The 23,796-nt window shown below is 52.2% G+C and overlaps 1 protein-coding gene across 1 annotated transcript in view; it reads left to right on the top strand.

Moving 5' to 3' along the window:
- Positions 1-16,090: 16,090 nt before the first annotated feature.
- Positions 16,091-23,796, top strand: part of lingo1a (leucine rich repeat and Ig domain containing 1a) — a 158,038-nt gene continuing 150,332 nt past the window's right edge. The window contains exon 1 of the mRNA XM_078199974.1: positions 16,091-16,481. The gene's annotated coding sequence lies outside the window, so the exon portion shown is untranslated. The remainder of the gene's footprint in view (positions 16,482-23,796) is intronic.

The raw sequence follows: 23,796 nt of genomic DNA, 5'->3' as shown, positions 1-23,796 counted from the left end.
CTGCACTGTGGGTGTACCTACCCCATGCAGTGGTTCAAGAAGGCAGCGCACCACCACCTCCTCAAGGGGCAATTAAGGATGGGTAATAAATGCTGGTCTAACGAGCTATGCTCATAAATTGTTTTATGGGCGGCACGGTGGCACAGTGGTAGCACTGCTGCCTCGCAGCGCCAGGGACCCGGGTTCGATTCCCGGCTTGGGTCACTGTCTGTGTGGAGTTTGCACGTTCTCCCCGTGTCTGCGTGGGTTTCCTCCGGGTGCTCCGGTTTCCTCCCACACTCCAAAGATGTGCGGGTTAGGTGCATTGGCCATGATAATTGCCCCTTAGTGTCAGGGGGACTAGCTAGGGTAAATATATGGGGTTATGGGGATAGGGCCTGGGTGGGATTTTTGTCGGGGCAGGCTCGATGGGCCGAATGGCCTCTTTCTGCACTGTAGAGATTCTATTATCGAGTCATCGAGGTTTACAGCATGGAAACAGGCCCTTTGGCCCAACTTGTCCATGCCACCCTTTTTTTAACCCCTAAGCTACTCCCAGTTGCCCGCATTTGGCCCATATCCCTCAATACCCATCTTAACCATGTAACTGTCTAAACGCTTTTTAAAAGACAAAATTGTACCCACCTCTACTACTGCCTCTGGCAGCTTGTTCCAGACACTCACCACCCTCTGTGTGAAAAAATTGTCCCTCTGGACACTTTTGTATCTCTCCCCTAAAGAAATCCTGGACTCGTCCGGGGTTTGAACCCGGTACCTCTCGCATTTTAATCTCATTATCCTAAGCAAGAATCATACCGCTGGACCAACAAGCCAACCGCCTAGTCTATGGTCTGATGAGTGTGTTGGGTTAAGGGTGGAAGGCATGGGTTAAGGGTGAAAGGAGAAAAGTTTAAAGGGAATATTAGGGGGGGCTTCTTCACACAGAGAGTGGTGGGAGTGTGGAATGAGCTGCCGGATAAAGTGGTAAATGCGGGGTCACTTTTAACATTTAAGAAAAACTTGGACGGGTTCATGGATGAGAGGGGTGTGGAGGGATATGGTCCAAGTGCAGGTCAGTGGGACTAGGCATAAAATGGTTCGGCACAGACAAGAAGGGCCAAAAGGCCTGTTTCTGAGCTGTAATTTTCTATGGTTCTATGGTGTTTCATCAGCTCACTTTTCAATCTGATGTCACAGTCAGAACATTGGAATGGTGTCTGATTGATGAGATGTGTGTGTCTCCTGAGGTAAGATGTCAGTGTGAGCAGGGACATTTCTCCCCAGTTTGTGAGACTGAAGATGAGGTGAATCATCGAACCCCTTCCCATCCTCAGTGTGGCTGAAATTGCAGACTTTAAATCCATCGGTATAACCAATGGAAATAAGGAATTTAAAGCAGTAACCTGCTCCAGGATAAGGAACGGTTACGTCAGAGTTCCAGGGCCGTGGATACAGACTCTGATGGAAATGATTCAAGATTCTGAAAGCCTCCCATTGATTATCAGCTTCTGTTATTGTTTGAAATGGGACTGAATGCTGAGTGCCCAGATCATCAGGAGCCTGGGCGACTTACTGCAGGGCCGTTTGGACTGGGTGCACACTGTGGTCCAAATCTCCTGTCCTCCTTGTTGGATTAGCAGGGTAAATGTGTGGGGTTACGGGAATAGGGGCCTGGCTGGGATTGTGGTCGGTGCAGACTCGATGGGCCGAATGGTCTCCATCTGCACTGTAGGGATTCTATGATCTGTGATCCTTGGTGGCTGGAGATTTTCTGGTGACAGTGGACGGAGTTCTGGCTGGAATCTCCCACTCTCGCTCGCAATGGGTCCCGCCAGGAATGAGACAGGAGACTCCCGCCCTGTGTGTTGGCAGTGGAGGGAGTGAATGTTGAAGGTGGTGGTTGGAGCTTTGTACAAGCGGGGCTGCTTTGTCCGGGATGGTGTCGAGCTTCTGGAGTGTTGTTGGAGCTGCACCCGTCCAGGCCAGTGGGGGCTTTCCATCACATTCCTGACTTGTGCCTCGACAATCTCCAATTTGAATCATTTGGCCGTTGGCGGCCTGGGCTTTGAGCTCTGGAATTCCCTCCCTGAACCTCTCCTCTTTCCTCTCCATCTCGCCTCCTTTCAAACACCCTTCAAGATCGACTCTTTCTGACCGAGCTTTTAGCCGCCAGCCCGATGTCTTCCTGCAGGCTGGGTGTTGCACTCTGATTGGTAATAGGCTCCGATGAAAGTTCCTGCAGATGGTCGCTACGTTAAAGCTGCTGGAATGATACCAGTTGTTGTTGTAGATGATGGCCAGGTCTTGAGGGAGCCTGGCCGTGTTCCAGGGTTAGGCACAGGTACAGACGCTCTTGGTCCGGCAGGGCAGAGGGAGCCTGGCTGGGTTTCGCTGAAGGTTTGAGTGGGTGTTATGGAGCGAGTCTGTTGACAGCTGCTTTTGAAATGCAGCAGTTGATGGAAACAGACACTGGGGACACTGGGTGCTGTTGTGTTGTCCAATCTTGTCAATGGGTGACTCCGTCAAAGGCAATTTCACCTGGCCAACTAACTCCCCCTTGCATCAGACTGCGCGAGTGGATCAAAGAGGGTCAGTGTTACTCAATAGGATTTGTCCTGAGAAGGTTTGAAATTATCTTTCCGTCAACTATCATAATTCCGGGACAGTCCTGGAAACCACAACGCAAAAACCAACAAGAAAAATCAATAAATCTCACGGTGGCACAGTGGGTTAGCACTGCCGCCTCACAGCGCCAGGGACCCGGGTTCAATTCCCGGCTTGGGTCACTGTCTGTGCGGAGTCTGCACATTCTCCCCGTGTCTGCGTGGGTTTCCTCCCACAGTCTAAAAGACGTGCTGGTTAGGGTGCATTGGCCGTGCTAAATTCGCCCTCAGTGTACCCGAACAGGCGCCGGAGTGTGGCGACTGGGGGATTTTCAAAGTCACTTCATTGCAGTGTTAATGTAAGCCTACTTGTAACACTGATAAATAAACTTTAAAACTAGCTCGCTCGGCCCAGGGAGTGCTTGAAGATTTCAGCACGGTAGCACAGTGGGTTAGCACTGCTGCCTCACAGCACCAGGGACCCAGGTTCGATTCTGGCCTTGGGTCACTGTCTGCGTGGAGTTTGCACATTATCCCCGTGTCCGCGTGGGTTTCCTCCGGGTGCTCCGGTTTCCTCCCAGTCCGAAAGACGTGCGGGTTAGGGTGATTGGCCATGCTGAATTGCCCTTTAGTGTCAGGGGGAACTAGCTAGGATAAATGCATGGGGTTACGGGGATAGGGCCTGGGTGGGATTTTGGTCGGTGCAGACTCGATGGGCCGAATGGCCTCCTTCTGCACTGCAGGGATTCTATGATAACTGAACCCTCACTGGAACAGTTTTGTTTGGGGGGGGGGCGGTGGGACAGAAGTGGTGGAGAGAGGGGGAGGTTCCAGATTTGCACTCCCCGTTGTCGGGAGGAGTGCTTCCCCACAGCACCCTGGGTCAGGGGAGGGGGTTTCTGAAGACAATCTCCCCCGGTCTCAGGTACAGACCAGTTGTAGTTACAGCCTCCCCCAGCAGAGGGGAGCCTCTGGTTCAGATTCCAGAGATCACAGCCAGCAGATTGTCGCCGGATCAAAGCCGCTCCTTTCTGTCTCGACACCCGGTGAAGCAAATCTAAACCTCCACCAAAAAGAGCCCCACTGTGTTCAGGACACATTCTGAGCGACAAGTCCCAGCAGCCCAATAAAACCAGCCGTGACCCACAGCACCTGCCATTCACAGGCAATCAGAATGCTCACTGCTCCAACACAGGAATTACAGCAGGCACTGACCCAGAGACAGTGCGGCACTCCCTCAGCACTGACCCAGAGACAGTGCGGCACTCCCTCAGCACTGACCCAGAGACAGTGCGGCACTCCCTCAGCACTGACCCACTGACAGTGCGGCACTCCCTCAGCACTGACCCACTGACAGTGCGGCACTCCCTCAGTACTGACCCTCTGACAGTGCAGCACTCCCTCAGCACTGACCCTCTGACAGTGCGGCACTCCCTCACTACTGACCCTCTGACAGTGCAGCACTCCCTCAGCACTGACCCACTGACAGTGCGGCACTCCCTCAGCACTGACCCACTGACAGTGCGGCACTCCCTCAGCACTGACCCACTGACAGTGCGGCACTCCCTCAGCACTGACCCACTGACAGTGCGGCACTCCCTCAGCACTGACCCTCTGACAGTGCGGCACTCCCTCAGCACTGACCCTCTGACAGTGCGGCACTCCCTCAGTACTGACCCTCTGACAGTGCGGCACTCCCTCACTACTGACCCTCTGACAGTGCGGCACTCCCTCAGTACTGACTGTGTGACAGTGCGGCACTCCCTCAGTACTGACCCTCTGACAGTGCAGCACTCCCTCAGCACTGACCCTCTGACAGTGCGGCACTCCCTCACTACTGACCCTCTGACAGCGAGGCACTCCCTCAGTACTGACCCTCTGACAGTGCGGCACTCCCTCACTACTGACCCTCTGACAGTGCGGCACTCCCTCAGCACTGACCCTCTGACAGTGCGGCACTCCCTCAGTACTGACCCTCTGACAGTGCGGCACTCCCTCAGTACTGACCCATTGACAGTGCGGCACTCCCTCAGTACTGACCCTCTGACAGTGCGGCACTCCCTCAGTACTGACCCACTGACAGTGCGGCACTCCCTCAGCACTGACCCTCTGACAGTGCGGCACTCCCTCAGCACTGACCCTCTGACAGTGCGGCACTCCCTCAGCACTGACCCTCTGACAGTGCGGCACTCCCTCAGCACTGACTCTCTGACAGTGCGGCACTCCCTCAGCACTGACCCTCTGACAGTGCGGCACTCCCTCAGCACTGACCCTCTGACAGTGCGGCACTCCCTCAGCACTGACCCTCTGACAGTGCGGCATTCCCTCAGTACTGACCCTCTGACAGTGCGGCACTCCCTCAGTACTGACCCTCTGACAGTGCAGCACTCCCTCAGTACTGACCCTCTGACAGTGCGGCACTCCCTCAGTACTGTCCCACTGACAGTGCGGCACTCCCTCAGTACTGACCCTCTGACAGTGCGGCACTCCCTCAGTACTGACCCTCTGACAGTGCGGCACTCCCTCAGTACTGACCCTCTGACAGTGCGGCACTCCCTCAGTGCTGACCCTCTGACAGTGCAGCACTCCCTCAGTACTGACCCTCTGACAGTGCAGCACTCCCTCAGTACTGACCCTCTGACAGTGTGGCACTCCCTCAACACTGACCCTCTGACAGTGCAGCACTCCCTCAGTACTGACCCTCTGACAGTGCGGCACTCCCTCAGTACTGACCCTCTGACAGTGCGGTACTCCCTCAGTACTGACCCTCTGACAGTGCAGCACTCCCTCAGTACTGACCCTCTGACAGTGCGGCACTCCCTCAGTACTGACCCTCTGACAGTGCGGCACTCCCTCACTACTTCCTCAGATTGTCAGGGGCACAGACAGGTGTTTCTGTGGCCACGAATGAGATTCCAGAATGCTGTGTTGCCTCCCTGGTGCCGGGGTCCTGGAGTCTCTGAGCAGGTACAGGACATCCTGAAACGTGAGGGTAAACAGACAGATGTCATTGTCCACATTGGCACAAATAACAGACAGGGAGAGGGAAAAGATCCTGCAAGGACAATTCAGCAAGTTAGGTAGGGAGCTAGGGTAGTTATCTCAGGATTACTCCCCGTGCCACGTGCTCATGAGGCTTTGAACAGAGAGATAGTACAGTTGAACACGTGGCTGAACAGCTGGTGTAGGAGGGAGGACTTAGATATATGGATCACTGGAACGTCTTCTGGGGAAGGTGGGACCTGTACAAGGAGGACGGGTTGCACCTGAACTGGAGAGGTACCAATACCCTGGGCGGGACGTTTGCTAGTGCTGTTTTGGAGGGTTTAAACTAGTGCTGCACGGGGTGGGAACCGGAACAGCAGACCAATCAGTGTAGGGACTGAGGAAGAAAGTGACACTGAGATAAACATAGCACAGAGTAAGAGCAGGCAGAGGGAATCCGTGGGGCACAACGGGATTGGAGGTCTCGAGTGCGTTTGCTTCAATGCAAGAAGTATAACAGGTAAAACAGATGAACTGAGAGCCTGGATTATTGTGTGGAATTATGATGTTATTGCAATTATGAAAACATGGTTAAAGGAGGGACAGGACTGGCAGCTGAGCATTCCAGGATACCGTTGTTTTAGACAGGACAGAAGGGGAAACAAAAGGGGTGAGGGAATTGTAGTGCTGATAGGGAGCAGATCACAGCGGTGTTGAGGGAGGACACATTGGAGGGATCTTGCAGTGAGGCATTATGTGTGGAGCTCAGGAACAGGAAGGGTGAAATCACAATGTGGCGAGTGTACTAGAGACCATCCAACAGCCGCAGGAGACAGAGGAGCAGATGTGTGGTCAGGTACTGGAAAGGTGAGAAAAAACAGGGTAGTTGTGGTGGTGACTTGAACTTCCCCCATATTGAGTCTTCCTCACAGCCAGGGTCTCGGACAGAGAGCAATTTGTTAGATGTGGCCAGGAGGACATTTAGACACAGTATGCAGACAATCCAACCAGGGAGGGGGCGATACTAGACTTGGTATTGGGGAATGAGCCGGGCCAGGTCGATGTTTCAGTGGGGAAGCATTTTGGGATTAGCGACCATAATTCCATAAGAAGTCTGACAATACCAGATTAAAGTCCAACTGGTTTATTTGGAATCACGAGCTTTTGGAGCGCTGCTGAGTGAGTGACTCACCTGATGAAGGGGCAGTGCTCCAAAAGCTCATATGAAGGGGCAGTGCCCTCCCACATATCAGGCTCCAAGTCTGATATGTGGGAGGCTTTTAAAGGCCAGTTGATTGAAATGCAGGGCAGGCATGTCCTTGCAAAACAGCAGCACGGTGGCACAGTGGTTAGCACTGCTGCCTCACAGCGCCAGGGACCCGGGTTCGATTCCCGGCTTGGGTCACTGTCTGTGTGGAGTTTGCACATTCTCCTCGTGTCTGCGTGGGTTTCCTCCGGGTGCTCCGGTTTCCTCCCACAGTCTAAAGATGTGCGGGTTAGGTGGACTGGCCGTGCTAAATTGCCCCTTAGTGCCGGGGGAACTAGCTAGGGTAAATGCATGGGGTTACAGGGATAGGGCCTGTAGGGATTGTGGTCGGTGCAGACTCGATGGGCCAAATGGCCTCCTTCTGCACTGTAGGGATTCTATGATTCTACGAAAAATGAAGGATAGAAATGGCAGGATTGGGGAACCGTGGCTGACAAGGGAAAGTGTGAGCTTAGTCAAAAGGAAAAAGGAAGCAGGTCTAGGCATCGAAAAACTGACAAAGCCCTCGGAGTAGAGTAAAGTAGGAAGGAACTTAAACATGGAATTAGGGAGGCTAAAAGGGGCCATGAAATGACTTTAGCAAACAGGGTCAAGGAGAATCCCAAGGCTTTTTATGCATATAGGAGGAGCAAGAGGGTAGCAAGAGGAAGAGTAGGCCCACTTAAGGACAACGGAGGGAAGTTATGCGTGGAACCACAGGGAGTGGGTGAGATCCTTAATGAGCATTTTGTATCAGTCTTCACCAAGGAGAAGGACATGACGGATGTCGAGGTCAGGGATAGGTGTGTGAACGCTCTAGAGAATGTCAATATATCAAAGGAGGAAGTGTTGAGTATTCCAAATTGCATGAAGGTAGACAAGTCCCCGAGGCTGGATGGGATCTGTCCCAGATTACTGCGGGAGGCAAGGGGAGAAATAGCTGGGGCCTTAAAAGGCATCTTCACATCCTCTTTGACCACAGGCAAGGTTCCAGAGGACTGGAGAATAGCCAATGTTGCTCCCTTGTTTAAGAAAGGAAGCAGGGATAATCCAGGAAATGATAGGCTGGTGAGCCTGATGTCTGTGGTGGGAAAGCTTTTGGATAAGATACTGAGGGGCAGGATATATGCACATTTGGAAGAAAATGTAGTAGTAGTGACAGGCAGCATGGTTCTGTACAGGGAAAGTCATGTCTTTCCAACTTGATTGAGTTTTTTTGAAGAGGTGACAAAGAAAATTGATGAGGGAAGGGCTGTGGATGTAGTTTATATGGACTTTAGTAAGGCGTTTGACAAGGTCCTACATGGCAGACTGGTACAAAAACTAAAATCACATGGGATTCAGGGGGGACTGGCTAGAAGGATACAGAACTGGCTTGGTTATAGAAGACAGAGTAGCGGTGGAAGAGTGCTTTTCGGAATGGAGCTCTGTAGCTAGTGGTGTTCTGCAAGGATCAGTGCTGGGACCTCTGTTGTTTGTAGTATATATAAATTATCTGGAGGAAAATGTGGGGAGTCTGATTAGTAAGTTTGCGGATGACACGAAGATTGGTGGAATTGCTGATAGTGCCAGGGATTGTCAGAGGATACAGCAGGATATAGATAGATTGGAGACTTGGGCACAGAAATGGCAGATGGAGTTTAATCCGGACAAATGCGAAGTGATGCATTTTGGAGGATTAAATTTAGGTGTGAATTATACTGTAAATGGCAGAACCCTTAGGAACATTTAGAGGGATCAGGGCGTGCAGGTCCACAGTTCTCTAAAAGTGGCAACACAGGTGGCCAAGGTGATTAAGAAGGCATACGGCATGCTTGCCTTCATCGGCCGTGGCATTGAGTACAGGAGTTGGGAAATCATGTTGCAGCTATATAAAACCCTGGTTAGGCCGCATTTGGAGCATTGCGTGCAGTTCTGGTCTCTCCCAGAATGATGTGGAAGCTTTGGAGAGAGTGCAAAGAAGGTTCACCAGGATGTTTCCTGGTCTCGAGGGTGTTGGCTGTGAGGAGAGGTTGAATAAACTAAGATTATTTTCACTGGAAAGACGGAGGCTGAGGGGAGACCCGATAGAGTCTACAAAATGATGAGAGGCACAGACAGGGTGGAGAGTCAGAGGCTCTTTCCCTAGGGTGGAAGTGTCAATTACAAAGAGGCACAGGTTCAAGGTGAGAGGGGGAAAGTTTAAGGGAGATGTGCGGGGGAAGTTTTTCACGCAGAAAATGGTGGATGGCTGGAACGCGCTGCCAGAGGAGGTCAGAGAATCATCGAGGTTTACAGCACGGAAACAGGCCCTTCGGCCCATCATAGAGGTTTACAGCACGGAAACAGGCCCTTCGGCCCATGATAGAGGTTTACAGCACGGAAACAGGCCCTTCGGCCCATCATAGAGGTTTACAGCACGGAAACAGGCCCTTCGGCCCATCATAGAGGTTTACAGCATGGAAACAGGCCCTTCGGCCCATCATAGAGGTTTACAGCACGGAAACAGGCCCTTTGGCCCATCATAGAGGTTTACAGCATGGAAACAGGCCCTTCGGCCCATCATAGAGGTTTACAGCACGGAAACAGGCCCTTCGGCCCATCATAGAGGTTTACAGCATGGAAACAGGCCCTTCGGCCCATCATAGAGGTTTACAGCACGGAAACAGGCCCTTCGGCCCATCATAGAGGTTTACAGCATGGAAACAGGCCCTTCGGCCCATCATAGAGGTTTACAGCACGGAAACAGGCCCTTCGGCCCATCATAGAGGTTTACAGCACGGAAACAGGCCCTTCGGCCCATCATAGAGGTTTACAGCACGGAAACAGGCCCTTCGGCATAGAGGTTTACAGCACGGAAACAGGCCCTTCGGCCCATCATAGAGGTTTACAGCACGGAAACAGGCCCTTCGGCCCATCATAGAGGTTTACAGCACGGAAACAGGCCCTTCGGCCCATCATAGAGGTTTACAGCACGGAAACAGGCCCTTCGGCCCATCATAGAGGTTTACAGCACGGAAACAGGCCCTTCGGCCCATCATAGAGGTTTACAGCACGGATACAGGCCCTTCGGCCCATCATAGAGGTTTACAGCACAGAAACAGGCCCTTCGGCCCATCATAGAGGTTTACAGCACGGAAACAGGCCCTTCGGCCCATCATAGAGGTTTACAGCACGGAAACAGGCCCTTCGGCCCATCATAGAGGTTTACAGCACGGAAACAGGCCCTTCGGCCCAACTTGTCCATGCAGCCCTTTTTTTGTAAACCCCTAAGCTAATCCCAATTGCCCGCATTTAGCCCATATCCCTCTATACCCATCGTACCCATGTAACTATCTAAATGCTTTTTAAAAGACAAAATTGTACCCGCCTCTACTACTACCTCTGGCAGCTTGTTCCAGACACTCACCACCCTCTGAGTGAAAAAAATGCCCCTCTGGACCATTTTGTATCTCTCCCCTCTCGCCTTAAACCTATGCCCTCTAGTTTTAGACTCCCCTACTTTTGGGAAAAGATGTTGACTATCTAGCTGATCTGTGCCCCTCATTATTTTATAGACCTCTATAAGATCACCCCTCAGCCTCCTACGCTCCAGAGAAAAAAGTCCCAGTCTATCCAGCCTCTCCTTATAACTCAAGCCATCAAGTCCCGGTAACATCCTAGTAAATCTCTTCTACACACTTTCTAGTTTAATAATATCCTTTCTATAATAGGGTGTCCAGAACTGTACACAGTATTCCAAGTGTGGCCTTACCAATGTCTTGTTTAACTTCAACAAGACGTCCCAACTCCTGTATTCAATGTTCTGACCGATGAAACCAAGCATGCTAAATATCTTCTTCACCACTCTGTCCACCTGTGACTCCACTTTCAAGGAGCTATGAACCTGTACCCCTGGATCTCTTTGTTCTGTAACTCTCCCCAACGCCCTACCATTAACTGAGTAAGACCTGCACTGGTTCAATCGACCAAAATGCATCACCTCGCATTTGTCTAAATTAAACTCCATCTGCCATTCGTCAGCCCACTGGCCCAATTGATCAAGATCTCGTTGCAATCCGAGATAACTTTCTTCACTGTCCACTATGCCACCAATCTTGGTGTCATCTGCAAACTTACTAACCATGCCTCCTATATTCTCATCCAAATCATTCATATAAATGACAAATAACAGTGGACCCAGCACTGATCCCTGATGCACACCGCTGGTCACAGGCCTCCAGTTTGAAAAACAACTCTCTACAGCTACTTCTGTCATCAAGCCAATTTTGTATCCATTGAGATACGTCACCCTGGATCCCGTGATGGTGATGGGAGGTGGTGGAAGCAGGCACATTAGCAACATTTAAAAGATATCTGGGTGCGTACATGAATAGGGAGGGAATAGAGGGATACAGACCGAGGAAGGGCAGAAGGTATTTTTTAATTAGGGCAGCATGATCGGCCAGGCTTGGAGGGCCAAAGGGATTTCTTTGCTCCAGCACTGACCTTCTGACAGTGCGGCACTCCCTCAGCACTGACCCTCTGACAGTGCAGCACTCCCTCAGTACTGACCCTCTGACAGTGCGGCACTCCCTCAGCACTGACCCTCTGACAGTGCGGCACTCCCTCAGTACTGACCCTCTGACAGTGCGGCACTCCCTCATTACTGACCTTCTGACAGTGCGGCGCTCCCTCAGCACTGACCCTCTGACAGTGCGGCACTCCCTCAGCACTGACCCTCTGACAGTGCGGCACTCCCTCAGCACTGACCCTCTGACAGTGCAGCACTCCCTCAGTACTGACCCTCTGACAGTGCGGCACTCCCTCAGCACTGACCCTCTGACAGTGCGGTACTCCCTCAGTACTGACCCTCTGACAGTGCAGCACTCCCTCAGCACTGACCCTCTGACAGTGCGGCACTCCCTCAGCACTGACCCTCTGACAGTGCGGCACTCCCTCAGCACTGACCCTCTGACAGTGCGGCACTCCCTCAGCACTGACCCTCTGACAGTGCAGCACTCCCTCAGTACTGACCCTCTGACAGTGCGGCACTCCCTCAGCACTGACCCTCTGACAGTGCGGCACTCCCTCAGCACTGACCCTCTGACAGTGCGGCACTCCCTCAGCACTGACCCTCTGACAGTGCAGCACTCCCTCAGTACTGACCCTCTGACAGTGCGGCGCCCCCTCAGCACTGACCCTCTGACAGTGCGGCACTCCCTCAGTACTGACCCTCTGACAGTGCAGCACTCGCTCAGTACTGACCCTCTGACAATGCGGCACTCCCTCAGTACTGACCCTCTGACAGTGCGGCACTCCCTCAGTACTGACCCACTGACAGTGCGGCACTCCCTCGGTACTGATCCTCTGACAGAGCGGCACACCCTCAGTACTGACCCTCTGACAGTGCGGCACTCCCTCAGTACTGACCCTCTGACAGTGCGGCACTCCCTCAGTACTGACCCTCTGACAGTGCGGCACTCCCTCAGTACTGACCCTCTAACTGTGTGGCACTCCCTCAGTACTGACCCTCTGACAGTGCGGCACTCCTTCGGCACTGACCCTCTGACAGTGCAGCACTCCCTCAGTACTGACCCTCTGACAGAGCAGCACTCCCTCAGTCCTGACCCTCTGACAGTGCAGCACTCCCTCAGTACTGACCCTCTGACAGTGCAGCACTCCCTCAATAGTGACCCTCTGACAGTGCGACGCTCCCTCAGCACTGCCTCTCTGACAGTGCGGCACTCCCTCAGCACTGACCCTCTGACAGTGCGGCACTCCCTCAGCACTGACCCTCTGACAGTGCGGCACTCCCTCAGTACTGACCCTCTGACAGTGCAGCACTCCCTAGTACTGACCATCTGACAGTGCGGCACTCCCTCAGTCCTGACCCTCTGACAGTGCGGCACTCCCTCAGCACTGACTCTCTGACAGTGCAGCACTCCCTAGTACTGACCATCTGACAGTGCGGCACTCCCTCAGCACTGACCCTCTGACAGTGCGACGCTCCCTCAGCACTGCCTCTCTGACAGTGCGGCACTCCCTCAGTACTGACCCTCTGACAGTGCGGCACTCCCTCAGCACTGACCCTCTGACAGTGCAGCACTCCCTCAGTACTGACCCTCTGACAGTGCAGCACTCCCTCAGCACTGACCCTCTGACAGTGCAGCACTCCCTCAGCACTGACCCTCTGACAGTGCGGCACTCCCTCAGTACTGACCCTCTGACAGTACAGCACTCCCTCAGTACTAACCCTCTGACAGTGCAGCACTCCCTCAGTACTGACCCTCTGACAGTGCAGCACTCCCTCAGCACTGACCCTCTGACAGTGCGGCACTCCCTCAGTACTGACCCTCTGACAGTGCAGCATTCCCTCAGTACTGACCCTCTGACAGTGCGGCACTCCCTCAGCACTGACCCTCTGACAGTGCAGCACTCCCTCAGCACTGACCCTCTGACAGTGCGGCACTCCCTCAGTACTGACCCTCTGACAGTGCAGCACTCCCTCAGTACTGACCCTCTGACAGTGCGGCACTCCCTCAGTACTGACCCTCTGACAGTGCGGCACTCCCTCAGTACTGACCCTCTGACAGTGCGGCACTCCCTCAGCACTGACCCTCTGACAGTGCGGCGCTCCCTCAGTACTGATCCTCTGACAGTGAGGCACTCCCTCAGCACTGACCCTCTGACAGTGCGGCACTCCCTCTGCACTGACCCTCTGACAGTGCGGCACTCCCTCAGTACTGACCCTCTGACAGTGCGGCACTCCCTCAGCACTGACCCTCTGACAGTGCGGCACTCCCTCAGCACTGACCCTCTGACAGTGCGGCACTCCCTCAGTACTGACCCTCTGACAGTGCGGCACTCCCTCAGCACTGACCCTCTGACAGTGCGGCACTCCCTCAGTACTGACCCTCTGACAGTGCAGCACTCCCTCAGTACTGACCCTCTGACAGTGCGGCACTCCCTCAGTACTGACCCTCTGACAGTGCAGCATTCCCTCAGTACTGATCCTCTGACAGTGAGGCACTCCCTCAGCACTGACCCTCTGACAGTGCGGCACTCCCTCAGCACTGACCCTCTGACAGTGCGGCACTCCCTCAGTACTGACCCTCTGACAGTGCGGCACTCCCTCAGCACTGACCCTCTGACAGTGCGGCACTCCCTCAGCACTGACCCTCTGACAGTGCGGCACTCCCTCAGTACTGACCCTCTGACAGTGCGGCACTCCCTCAGCACTGACCCTCTGACAGTGCGGCACTCCCTCAGCACTGACCCTCTGACAGTGCGGCACTCCCTCAGTCCTGACCCTGGCACTGGAACAGAACCGTTTTGCATGCAGTGGATGTTTGTGAATGTTAGTGCTGAAAATTCCAGCCAATACAGACACCAGATCCCGGGTGGGATCTTGCTAGTTACCGATCGTGGTGAGGGGAAGTGGTCAGGTGATGGAGATTATTGAGTATGAGTGAGGTTGAGGGGGAGGAGGAGTGGGCAGCACGGTGGCACAGTGGTTAGCACTACTGCGTCATCGCGCCAGGAACCCGGGTTCGATTCCCGGCTTGGGTCACTGTCTGTGCGGAGTTTGCACATTCTCCCCGTGTCTGCGTGGGTTTCCTCCGGGTGCTCCGGTTTCCTCCCACAGTCTGAAAGACGTGCTGGTTAGGGTGCATTGGCCGTGCTAAATTCTCCCTCAGTGTAACCCGAACAGGCGCCGGAGTGTGGCGACTAGGGGATTTTCACAGTAACTTCATTGCAGTGTTAATGTAAGCCTACTTGTGACACTAATAAATAAAGTTTGGTGAGGGTGAGTGGGTCTGGTGAGGGGGTGGGCGAGGTGTGAGGGGAGGGGAATCAGAGGGAGGGACAGAGTGTAGTTCCTGGACTGGGATAACGAGAGGCAGCCAGACTCTCAGACAGGGATTGACAGAAGATTAAAACGATTCAGTTTTAACCAGGGTGCAGGGAACTGATAGCTGTCAAAACACAAGACTGTACATTTGTATAGCACCTGTCAAATTGCTGAATGTCCCTTGGTGCTTCATTGAGGTTTTAGTTAACGAGTCGCCATTCGTCATTCAAAGCTCTACAGGAAACCGAAACAGAACTCACAAAGACCCCTTGGCACTGTCTCTCACACTCGTACACTGACTGACTGGTGTCGCTCAGACCCCCCTCTCTCTCGGGGAGATATCTGTACACTGACTGGGGTCTCTCAGTCCCTTCTCTCTCTCAGGGAGATATCTGTACACTGACTGGGGTCTCTCAGTCCCCTCTCTCTCTCAGGGAGATATCTGTACACTGACTGGTGTCTCTCAGTCCCCTCTCTCTCTCTCTCTCAGGGAGATATCTGTACACTGACTGCTATCTCTCAGTCCCCTCTCTCTCAGGGAGATATCGTACACTGACTGGTGTCTCTCAGTCCCCTCTCTCTCAGGGAGATATCTGTACACTGACTGGTGCCTCTCAGTCCTCTCTCTCTCAGGGAGATATCTGTACACTGACTGGTGTCTCTCAGTCCCCTCTCTCTCAGGGAGATATCTGTACACTGACTGGTGTCTCTCAGTCCCCTCTCTCTCTCAGGGAGATATCTGTACACTGACTGGTGTCTCTCAGGGAGATATCTGTACACTGACTGGTGTCTCTCAGTCCCCCCTCTCTCTCTCAGGGGGATATCTGTACACTAACTGGTGTCTCTCAGTCCCCCCTCTCTCTCAGGGAGATATCTGTACACTGACTGGTGTCTTTCAGTCCCCTCTCTCTCTCAGGGAGATATCTGTACACTGACTGGTGTCTTTCAGTCCCCTCTCTCTCTCAGGGAGATATCTGTACACTAACTGGTGTCTCTCAGTCCCCCCTCTCTCTCAGGGGGATATCTGTACACTGACTGGGGTCTCTCAGTCCCCTCTCTCTCTCTCTCAGGGAGATATCTGTACACTGACTGGTGCCTCTCATTCCCCTCTCTCTCAGGGAGATATCTGTACACTGACTGGTGTCTCTCAGTCCTCTCTCTCTCAGGGAGATATCTGTACACTGACTGGTGCCTCTCAGTACCCCCTCTCTCTCAGGGAGATATCCGTACACTGACTGGTGTCTCTCAGTCCCCTCTCTCTCTCAGGGGGATATCTGTACACTGACTGGTGTCTCTCAGTCCCCCCTCTCTCTCAGGGAGATATCTGTACACTGACTGGTGTCTCTGTCCATCTCTCTCTCAAGGTGCTGTCTGGGTGAGGCACCCTAGGGTGCTGGTACCACTCACAAAGATGGCTGGCCATCACAGAGTTAACACTGTTCACTTCCTGTGCGTGGTTTTAATTTAGTTTTGGAATCAGAGGTATCTGCATTCAGCCCTGCTGCTTGATCCCACCCTGGTGAAATGTGGGATCTGAGCAGCACTGTTGCAGTCTCTGCCTCTCTCTCTCCCTCCCTCTCTCTCTCTGCCTCCCTCCCTCTCTCTCTGCCTCCCTCTGCCTCCCTCCCTTCCCCAACTCCCTCCAAATTCAGGCCCTATCCTCACCTCTGCCTCTCCCTCCCCTCCTCACTTCACTATCGATTGCAAGGCAGTGTGAGATGCCTAGCAACCAGGAGCTAAAGCGGGCAAGAACCCAGAATATTCAGTGAGCTGTTTGCTGGCCGTGCGAATGAGAAAAGGTTGGATTGTTTGAGTATAAACAGGATGAACTAGGATTACAGCCTCCTTTGGACTGGTAAGTGGACAACACACCGAGGCAGTGAGATTGCCGTCTCTGTGTCACCATACCTCTGCTTACTGCTTCAAGATCACTTTGCAGTGAAACAGAAAGGTATCTCCTGCTCGCACGGTGCAGACTGTTCGGGGATTGATTTGTGGCTGGGTGTTGTTTGAATTGGATGGTGAATGTGGGATTCTGGCTGGTTCTGAGACTGACAATTCATCAATCATCAGAAAACCGGGGTAAAATCGAGGGCTCACAGAACGGACTGAAATGAAAGGTTTAAAATTCTTGTCACATATCAGTGCCTTGAATGTGTGTCTTTCTGCAGTGGGAGCTACGTGCGATTGGGGGAGGGAGAACAGCAGCATTTGTAAATGTCGGACATGCAATTTTTGAGAGATGGGTAATAGCAGGCAGTGTGTGTGTGAGTGTGTGTGTGGGTCTGTGTGTGTGTGTGTCTGTGTGTCTGTGTATGTGCATGTGTGTGTGTATGTGTGTGTGTCTGTGTGAATGTATGTGTCTGACTGTGTGTGTCTGTCTGTGTGTGTGTCTGTGCATGTGTGTCTGTGCGTGTATGTGTCTGTGCGTGTGTCTGTGTGTGTGTGTATGTATGTGTGTTTGTCTGTGTGTGTGTGTCTGTCTGTGTGTGTCTGTGCATGTGTGTCTGTGCGTGTGTCTGTGTGTCTGTGTCTGTGTATGTGTGTGTGTGTGTCTGTGTGTGTGTGTCTGACTGTGTCTGATTGTGTGTATCATGTACGTGTCTGTCACACTGTGTGTGTGTGTGTTTTCTGACTGTGTCTGTGTGTGTGTGTTTCTGTGTGCCTGTGTGTGTGTGTGTGTGTGTATGTGAGAGTGTGTGTGTGTGTGTATGTGAGAGTGTGTGTGTGTCTGTGTGTGTGTGTGTGTGTGTGTGTGTGTGAGTGTGTGTGTGTGAGAGTGTGTGTGTGTGTGTGTGTGTGTGTGTGTGTGTATGTGTGTGAGAGTGTGTGTGTGTGTGAGAGTGTGTGTGTGTGTGTGTGTGTGTGTGTGTGTGAGTGTGTGTGTGTGTGTGAGAGTGTGTGTGTGTGTGTGTGTGTGTGTGTGTGAGAGTGTGTGTGTGTGAGTGTGTGTGTGTGTGTCTGTGTGTGTGTGTGTGTGTGTGTGAGAGTGTGTGTGTGTGTGTGTGTGTGTGTGTGTGTGTGTGTGTGTGTGTGAGTGTGTGTGTGTGTGTGAGAGTGTGTGTGTGTATGTGTGTGTGTGAGAGTGTGTGTGTGTGAGTGTGTGTGTGTGTGTCTGTGTGTGTGTGTGTGTGTGTGTGTGTGTGTGTGTGTGTGTGTGTGTGTGTGAGTGTGTGTGTGTGTGTGTGTGTGTGTGTGAGAGTGTGTGTGTGTGAGTGTGAGTGTGTGTGTGTGTGTCTGTGTGTGTGTGTGTGTGTGCGCGCATGCTCCGGTTTCCTCCCATATTCCCAGATAGAACAAAGAACAAAGAAAATTACAGCACAGGAACAGGCCCTTCGGCCCTCCAAGCCTGCACCGACCATGCTGCCCGACTGAACTAAAACCCCCTACCCTTCCGGGGACCATATCCCTCTATTCCCATCCTATTCATATACTTGTCAAGACGCCCCTTAAAACTCACTGTTGTATCCGCTCCCACTACCTCCCCCAGCAGCGAGTTCCAGCCACCCACCACCCTCTGTGTAAAAATTTGCCTCGTACATCTCCTTTAAACCTTGCCCCTCACACCTTAAACTGTGCCCCCTAGTAATTGACTCTTCCACCCTGGGAAAAAGCTTCTGACTATCCACACTGTCCATGCCCCTCATAATCTTGTAGACTTCTATCAGGTCTCCCCTCAATCTCTGTCATTCCAGTGAGAACAAACCAAGTTCCTCCAACCTTTCCTCATAGCTAATGCCCTCCATATCAGGCAACACCCTGGTAAATCTTTTCTGTACCCTCTCCAAAGCCTCCACATCCTTCTGGTAGTGTGGCGACCAGAATTGAACACTATATTCCAAGTGCAGCCTAATTAAGGTTCTATGAAGCTGACTTGCCAATTTTTAAACTCAATGCCCCGGCCGATGAAGGCAAGCATGCCGTATGCCTTCTTGACTACCTTCTCCACCTGCATTGCCACTTTCAGTGACCTATGTACCTGTACACTCAGATCCATCTGCCTATCAATACCCTTAAGGGTTCTGCCATTTACTGTATATTTCCTATCTGTATTAGACCTTCCAAAATGCATTACCTCACATTTATCCGGATTAAACTCCATCTGCCATCTCTCCGCCCAAGTCTCCAACTGATCTATATCCTGCTGTATCCTCTGATGGTCCTCATCGCTATCCGCAAATCCACCAACCTTTGTGTCGTCCGCAAACTTACTAATCAAACCAGTTACACTTTCCTCCAAATCATTTATATATATTACAAACAGCAAAGGTCCCAGCATTGATCCCTGAGGAACACCACTTGTCACAGCCCTCCATTCAGAAACACACCCTTCCACTGCTACCCTCTGTCTTCTTTGGACGAGCTAGTTTTGTATCCACCTTGCCAGCTCACCTCTGATCCCACGCGACTTCACCTTCTGCACCAGTCTGCCATGAGGGACCTTGTCAAAGGCCTTACTGAAGTCCATGTAGACAACATCCACTGCCCTACCCTCATCAATCACCTTCGTCACTTCCTCGAAAAACTCTATCAAGTTAGTGAGACACGACCTCCCCTTCACAAAACCATGTTGCCTCTCGCTAATACGTCCACTTATTTCCAAGTGGGAGTAAATCCTGTCTCGAAGAATCCTCTCCAATAATTTCCCCACCTCTGATGTAAGGCTCACCGGCCTGTAATTACCTGGATTATTCTTGCCACCCTTCTTAAACAAAGGAACAACATTGGCTATTCCCCAATCCTCTGGGACCTCCCCTGTAGCCAGTGAGGATACAAAGATTTCTCTCAAGGCCCCAGCAATTTCCTCCCTTGCTTCTTTCAATATTCTGGGGTATATCCCATCAGGCCCTGGGGACTTGTCTACCTTGATGTTTCTCAAGAACCCCAATACCTCCTCCTTTTTGATCTCAACATGACTCAAACTATCTACACATCCTTTCCCAGACTCATCATCCACCAAGTCCTTCTCTTTGGTGAATACTGACGCAAAATACTCATTTAATACCTCGCCCATTTCCTCTGGCTCCACGCATAGATTCCCTCCCTTGTCCTTGAGTGGGCCAACCCTCTCCCTGGCTACCCTCTTGCTCTTTATATATGTATAAAAAGCCTTGGGAATTTCCTTAATCCTGCTGGACAATGCCTTTTCATGACTCCTTTTAGCTCTTCTTACTCCTTGCTTAAGTTTCTTTCTACTTTCCTTGTATTCCACACTTGCTTCGTGTGTTCCCAGCCTCCTCGCTTTGACAAATGCTTCCTTTTTCTCTTTGACTCGGCTCACAATATCTCTCGTTATCCAAGGTTCCCAAAACTTGCCATACTTATCCTTCATCCTTACAGGAATGTGCCGGTCCTGAATCCCGATCAACTTACACTTGAAAGCCTCCCACATGCCAGATGTTGATTTGCCCTCAAACATCTGCCCCCAATCTACATTCTTCATTCATTCTTGTGTGGGTGAGTGTGTGGGTGAGTGCGTGGGTGAATGTGTGGGTGAGTGTGTGTGTGAGTGTGTGTGTGAGTGTGTGTGTGAGTGTGTGTGTGGGTGAGTGTGTGGGTGAGTGTGTGGGTGAGTGTCTGTGTGTATTCACATTGAGGATACCCTCCGTTTTGTTGTGTGGCACCAACTCAAGACCAAGGGTGGAATTTTCCCCTTCCGTCGCCACGGGAATCATAGCGGGCGGGGGGGGGGGGGGGGGGGGGGGGCGGTGGACTGTGCAAATGTACGTTGACCTCAGCGGGAATGTCTGGCCTTGGGGCAAATGTGGCTGGAAAATCCCACCCTGGGCATCCATGAGGCGCTGTGGGCCATTGGCAGCAGAATTGTACTCGACCACAATCTGTAACCTCATGGCCTGGCATATCCCCCACTCTACCATTCCCACCAAGCCAGAGGATCACCCCTGGTTCAATGAAGAGTGCAGGAGAACATTCCAGCAGCAGCACCTAAAAATGAGGAATCAACCTGGTGAAGCTACAACACAGGATTACTCCCGTGCCAAACAGCATAAGCAGCATGCAATAGACAGAGCGAAGTGATCCCACAACCAACAGATCAGACCCAAGCTCTGCAGCCCTGTCACATCCAATCATAAATGGTGGTGAACAATTAAACAACTCACTGGAGGAGGTGGCTCCACAAATATCCCCATCCTCAATGATGGAGGAGCCCAGCACATCAGTACAGAGGATAAGGCAGAAGCATTCGCAACCATCTTCAGCCAGAGGTGCCAAGTGGATGATCCATCTCGGCTTCCTTCAGTGGTCCCCAGCATCACAGATGTCACTCTTCAGCCAATTCGATTCACTCCACGTGATATCAGGAAACAGCTGAAGGGACTGGATACTGTGAGGCTTGGGCCCTGACAATATTCTGGCAACAGCACTGAAGTCTTGTGCTCTAGAACTTGCCGCTCTCCTAGCGAAACTGTTCCAGTACAGCTACAACACTGGCTTCTACCCAGCAATGTGGAAAATTGCCCAGGAATGTTCTGTACACAAAAAGCAGGACAGATCCAACCCGGCCAATTACCACCCAATCAATCTATTCTCAATCATCAGTAAATTGATGGCCAGTGCTATCAGGAACAAGCTGCTCAGTGACGCTCAGTTTGGGTTACTCAGCTCCTGACCTCATGACAGCCTTGGTTCAAACATGGACAAAAGAGCTGAATTCCAGAGGTGAGGTGACAGTGACAGCCCTTGGCATCAAGGCCGGATTCGACCGAGTGTGGCCTCAAGGAGCCCGAGCAAAACTGGAATCAATGGGAATTGGGAAAACCTGGTACAAAGGAAGATGGTTGTGGTTGCGGAGGGTCAGTCATCTCAGCTCCAGGACATCTCTACAGGAGTCCCTCAGGGTTAGTGTCCTCGGCCCAACAATCTTCAGCTGCTTCATCAATGGCCTTCCCTCCATCATAAGGTCAGAAGTGGGGATGTTCACTGATAATTGCACAATGTTCAGCACCATTCGCGACACCTCAGATACTGAAGCAGTCCATGTTCAAATGCAACAAGATCTGGACAATGTCTAGGCTTGGGCTGACAAGTGGAAAGTAACATTCGCGCCACATAAATGCCAGGCAATGACCATCACCAATAAGAGACACTCTAAGCACCGCCCCTCGACATTCAATGGTGTAACCATCACTGAATCCCCCACTGTCAACATCCTGGGGGTTACCATTGAGCAGAAACTCAACTGGACTCACCACATAAACACAGTGGCTACAAGAGCAGGTCAGAGGCTGGGAATACTGCGGCGAGTAACTCAGGGGTCAGCAGAGGACAGGGTGCAATTAAATTGTGATGCTCCCATGGTCGACCAGCCCTCCGGCTTCCTGACTTGCGTCAGGTGACAGTCAGCAGCTGAGAAAGTATTAAAACCTTCCAGTAAATATTGGGCCAAAGCGATAACACCTCCCTGCCTTCCAGAGAGAATATAGAAAGATCCCTGCATTTCTATAGCACCTTCTACAGCCTCAGGACACCCCATAGCACATTTACAGCTGATGTGGGAAATGCAGCAGTCAACTGGTGCACAGCAAGATCCCACAGACAGTTACGTGATACCAACCAGCTCATCTGTATCTGTGATGTTGGTGAAGGCATAAATATTCACCCTTCCCCTGACACCGGGGAGACCCCCCCCACCCCCACCTGCACCCCTAGCCCCTACCCCACCCCCAGCCCTACCCCCACTCCCACTCCTCACCCCCACCCCAACCCCACCCTCACCCCCAGCCCCACTCCACTGTTTTTCTTCAATATCGTGCCAAGTTTCAAGAGAAAAGCAGCGCCTCCAGCAATGCGGCACTCCCTCAATACTGCACTAAAACTGTTAGGGTTGGTTTCTGTGTCAGGCCCCGAGGGCGGAACTTGAACCCACAAACCCTCCGACTCCAGAGTAAGAGCGCTACCCCCTGAGCCACTGGACACTGGACTTCCACACTGGACATTGGACTTCCACACTGGAATTCCACACTGGACACTGGAATTCCACACTGGAATTCCACACTGGACACTGGAATTCCACACTGGACACTGGAATTCCACACTGGAATTCCACACTGGACACTGGAATTCCACACTGGAATTCCACACTGGACACTGGAATTCCACACTGGAATTCCACATGAACACTGGAGTTCCGCACTGGACACTGGAATTCCACACTGGAATTCCGCACTGGACACTGGAATTCCATGCTGGGCAGAGTGAGGGTTTCACCATGAGAGAAATGGCAGTGGATTGTTGCCATGGAGATGGGAGATTGGTCAGAGCAGTGGGTCAGGGATAAGTGGATAAGGGAGAGGGGAAAAACTTTGATCTGAGCTGTGTTGGAGAGTTTGATCGGGCAGCCAGCTCAGTGAGTGGCCAGTCCCGAGTACTCAGCACGGATTAATATTTCACTCCACTATTTCCCCAGCTTGGATTTGCTGTCATTCTCTCCTCACTGTGACACACGCTGGGATCTTCACTAAATATCATCAACAAAGTTGTGTTTTTGCACAGATAAATGAGGCAAGGGAAGCAGCAACATCCCCTGGTATTCCTGCGCCACTCAAATTTAACTCCTTCATCATTTTCATAGACTTTCCATGGGGCGGCACGGCGGCACAGTGGTTGGCGCTGCTGCCTCACAGCACCAGGGACCCGGGTTCAATTCCAGCCTCGGGTCACTGTCTTTGTGGAGTTTGCATGTTCTCCCCATGTCTACATGGGTTTCCTCCGGGTGCTCCAGTTTCCTTCCACAGTCTGAAAGATGTGCTGGTTAGATGGATTGGCCGTGCTAAATTGCCCCTTAGTGTCTCAAGATGTGTAGGTTAGGGGGATTAGTGGGGTAAATAAACAAAGTGGTGGCGGTTGGGCCTGGGTAAGACGCTCTGTCAGAGAGTTGGTGCAGACTCAATGGGCTTTTTATTTACTCATTTGTGGGACATGGGCGTCGCTGGCTGCCCAGCATTTAATGCCTATTTAGTTGCCCTTGAGAAGGTGGTGGTGAGCTGCCATCTTGAATCGCTGCAGTCCACGTGCTGTGGGTTGACCCACAATGCCGTTAGGGGGGGGAATTCCAGGATTTTGACCCAGTGACTGTGAAGGAACGGCGATATATTTCCAAGTCAGGATGGTGAGTTGATTGGAGGGGAACTTGCAGGTGGTGGTGTTCC

This window comes from Mustelus asterias, chromosome 29 (genome assembly GCF_964213995.1).
Source record: "Mustelus asterias chromosome 29, sMusAst1.hap1.1, whole genome shotgun sequence".
NCBI classification, from domain to species: domain Eukaryota; kingdom Metazoa; phylum Chordata; class Chondrichthyes; order Carcharhiniformes; family Triakidae; genus Mustelus; species Mustelus asterias.
Note: the sequence above shows the minus strand (reverse complement) of the source record. Positions and strands in the feature narration are given on the sequence as shown.